The following is a 4,482-nucleotide window of genomic DNA, read 5'->3' as shown; positions in this document are numbered from 1 at the left end:
GCAATGGGCCGGACCACAAAAGAAGGGGGGAGACGGATGCGCGCGCAGCTGGCTGTGCCCGGAAGAGGGTTGCCGAGGCCCGGCCTGCTAGCCACGCCCCTTCCACTGTCCTCCCCTCTGGACTTGTCGCGCCGCCGCCGAGTCCCGCCCCACTAGCCCTCGCGCGTCAAGGGGAGGAGGAAGGCGCTAAAGGCAGGCGCCGTCGTGCGTTCTCGCATCCTAGGGAAGTTACTGCGCAGAATCGCGGAGAGCTTGTCTCGTGCTGAGGTCCGTCTGGGTCCTGATGGATGGTGTTTGTCGTTCTGGGGACTTTTTACTATTTTTGATGCCAGTGACTACCTCTTACTGGACGCTTACTGTAAACCAGCCTCTGTGCTACGTGTTCATTTACTGCACTTACTCAACGAGTATTTATTTATTGAGCGCTTGGTATACAGCGGTGAAAGAAGCAGCAAGTCCCTAACAACCCATTCTACCTATTTTATCGATGACAAAACTGAGGTTCGGTGAGATCAAGGTACTTGTCCAAGATTACGCAGCTAGAAAGTGGTCCTTTCTGCACTGCTTCATCTCTGTCCCTTTTAATCTTGCTCTGGAGGGAAGAGGGAAATTGTGACCACATTTTTTACGATTTGTCCACATTCCCCGTCTTCACACTTGATCTATCATCATTTACCCAGAAAGTTTAGCACACTTTTTGTGCAGGGCAGCATTATAACTTTCATAGACCTTGAGCAACTTTGCCTTCGTGGATCCCTTCCTCCCTTTAAAACAAAAATTTCGTTTAAAAGAATTAAAAATATTTTTGTGAATCCTTAAAGTATTGTGGACTCTAGGGACTGTGCCTACTTTGCCTAATGGAAAAGTCAACATTGCCTCAGTTCTTTCCAAATGTAGTTTAAGCTCGCTTTTGGCATTCAAGGCCAGTAAGGGTTTATTGGGAAAATGTATGACAATTGAAAATCTGTTTTACTTTCTGAAGGGCTGGGATGTGAATCCCTGCTCTGCCATTTACTAATAATGTGCTTTTGGTTGATTTCTCAGACCCTCAGTTTCTTCTGCAAAATAGGGTTAGATATCTACCTCACATGGGTCCATGTGAAAATTAGATAAAATATGCAAGATTCCTGGCATATAGTAAATGAAAATGATTATTACATGCTAATCTAAGGTGAGATTGAAATCTCTTCCAGCCGTAAAAGTCTGGAATGCTTCCATTCCCATATTCTTTAATAAGAATGTTTTTTGTTATATTGCAACATTTCTGAAATCAAGAAATTTACCTGTGCCAAACAGAAAACTGAACTAATTGTCATGCGAAAAATATCCTTGACAATTTCTCAGGAAAGGACCACAATGGAGATGGATTCGTTGTCTCTTAGTTTTCCTCTGGCATTGATTCTGATTGCTTTTTCTTTGGTTGACTGCCAGATGATGTGATTGGGTCAGATACAGAGGCCATGCATGTGAAAAATAGTGTGTCTCTGAATGTTAGCATCACTGAGTGTGGCAAAATGCTCACGCCATGAGATCCACATGGAAACTGAGACCTACTGAGAAAATAGTGGGTTCAACTCTTTGATCTCATGCTAACCCCAAGCCATGCACTTATTTAGTAAAAGGGAGGGCATATTCAGTATTTAAATTATTTCTTAATTGCTTTGTTTGATCTTGTACATGTAGTTAAAATCATGTAAGTTAAAAGCATGTGGGATGTGATACACTGTATTGAACTGATGGTGACTCTCATAATGGCACAAATAACAGATGCTGTAAAGAAGTGAAATTTCACCCTACTTGCAAGCTAATGAGTTAGACTGCACAGTTTCCTGAATGCAGGCAGAAGACACGAAACTCCTGGTTCAGAGACAAAGAACTTTATTTGCAACACATCAAGCAGCCTGAGCATCATTGTATTTGCATCAATTCCATTTGCCCCCGAGTCCTATGAAAGCGATGTGGATGGGTCCAGATGGATGCCTGCACACACGGTTGGTTGTGTTACAGGAAAGGTATCCTGACCTTAGGGAACCCAAATCTTTTAGAATGGGAAGTAAGATTGTATGTCCTTTGCTCCAGAGGGAGAGACTATCTCTGTCTTCCTAGGCTGTTTGCTCTACACATATCCTTGAAAAGATATTCTGAAACAAAGAGCAAACAGTGCCTTTGCTTGCAAGATTGCAGAAACCCAGGAGACCTGTGGAGGATTATCTCTCAACAAGAGCAAGATTTTGTTATATTATATTATATTTTACTGTATATGAGTGAATTGTATGCTGTGGAGGAAAGACTATGATTTTGAGAGTCATACTGACCTTAACTCCATTTCTAGCAGCTTTTATTAGCTGTGTGACCTTAGTCAAATCACTTAGTTTCCCTGTCTGAACTGTAAAATAACAAATCAACCCTACAGAGTTGTTCAGCTAAACTGAGAAAGTGTAACTGAAAGTATCTGGCACAATATTTGGAATATTCTAAGCTTTCAAAAAATGTCCACTTCTATCCTTCCTTTTTTCGCTGATTCCCTTATACTTGTAAATCAGGTGCATGGTTAGGGCTCTGCCACCACATCACTCCTCCCCATGTCCAAGTTGGGAATAAGCAACTTCTTAGGTCCCTGTTTGTATTAATTGGGATACAGTTGCTGTAACTTAAGAGACCACAAAATGAAAGTGGCTTTCACAAGAAAGCAGTTTATTCCTCGCACGTAGAAGTCTGGTAGGCAGTCTAGGGCTGATATGGCAGCTTGATGGTAGCAATTTTTAGGCTCCTCCTTGGTTGTTGTACTGCCAGCCAAAAACATAACTTCTGTACCGTTGTTCAGCTGCTACCATCGGGTCCTATTCCAGTCAGCAGAGGTGAGAAAAAGAGGTGGATAGCCTGTGCCTTCCCTTTAAGTGTGTAATCCATAAGTTGTACACATCACTTCTGCTCACATTCTATTGTTGAGTCATGTCGTCATATCTAGCTGCAAGGGATGCTGGAAAATTTAGTCTCCATTCTGGGGAGGATTATTACTAAAGGGGAAGGAAAAGAACAGATATTAAGAAACAACTAGCCATTTCTGCCATACTACCATTGTTTTCCTAAAAGAGCAGGTATCAGAATAGCTCAAAGGCGTGGGGAAGCTGGAGTTAGACCCTGAGGCCACCAAGGAGAACAAGGAATGGGACCAGCAGTAGACCATAAAATCCTTCCCACCAATGTAATTCCCCCAGAATAACCATTTTGGAATCTGTGAAGAGTTCTGAATTAATAGTATCCCCTTGCCTTGCCTAGGTTCTAGACAAGTTAATGAATAAAACAAAAAGAGGCAGTAAGAGGCCACGATATCCCCTTAATTACTGTTATAAGCCAGGCGGAGAAGAGTATTTTAGAGTTTGTAACAGAAGGGGACCACCAATAGTGAACCCCAGAAATGGGCTGCAAAGTACCAGATGAACCACTCCTAGTAAGAAGAAGCAAGAAAAGTTGAGCATGACCAGGTGTTGTTCTCAAATTTGCCAAACAGATAAGTCACTCATCCATCCAGGAGTGGATAAAGAGGGGCGAGAATCCAGAAGGAAAATCCTTCCTCATAGAAACCAGGACTGGGGAAAGGGGGCTTTGTTCTACCATCCATGGTGTGCAAAGAGTGGGGCTAAAAAGTAGCAGAGGAAACCACTCTAATAGGAGCCTGCAAATACATGAAGGACCCTAATTGACAATTCAGAAATTACCCAACTCTGTGATTGAATTAGTCCTGTCTTTGCCTCTTGGTAACTGTGGCTTTGGATAAGTTGCATAAAGTCTCTAATTCTTCATTTCCTTGTCTCTTAAATGGGAAAATAGTAATTATCTAATTCCTAGGGCAGTTACGAAGATAAAATGAGATAAAGCGAGATAAAGCGTAACAACCTCTTAGCATCACACCTGAATAAGCGCTCAGTAAAAGGTAGCTGCTGTTCTTTAGAGCCAATTGATAGCTCCTGAAGCAGTTTCTCCTTATAAATTGGTAGCAAAAAAACCTTCGTTTGATAGTGTGGAATTCAACAGCAATCAGAGGGGTTTCCCCAGAGTAATAAAGAATACCTGGAGAGAGAAAGCGGTGAGGGAAAGAATGAGAACAGGCCCCTGTGGACTTAGCAGGGCTGAAGGGTTGACTGGAGTCGGGCGGAGCAGAGCATTAGAGACACACTCCACAAGGGGGCGTCGCAGGCCTGTGGCCCGGCCAGCTCTGCCCTGGGCACTCCCGGACTCGAGCTATTGGGCCCATTTGTGTTGCTCAAGCTGCTCGGGTTTTCCTCTGTCTTTGTTAGATCCTCTCTTTTCTCAGCCCAGGAGGAGTCCTGTATAGCTGGATTAAAATCCTAGCTCTGCCATTTGCTGAGATATCGGCAAGTTAGTTAGCATTTTGAGCTGTTGTATTAATAATTGACTTTCCCAAGGCCGAAGGAGTCACAAAGTTATACTCTTGGAGCGAGGAGGGACCTTAGCGATCAG

Source organism: Choloepus didactylus, chromosome 10 (assembly GCF_015220235.1).
Source record: "Choloepus didactylus isolate mChoDid1 chromosome 10, mChoDid1.pri, whole genome shotgun sequence".
Lineage (NCBI taxonomy): Eukaryota > Metazoa > Chordata > Mammalia > Pilosa > Megalonychidae > Choloepus > Choloepus didactylus.
This window is presented reverse-complemented; position numbering follows the sequence as displayed.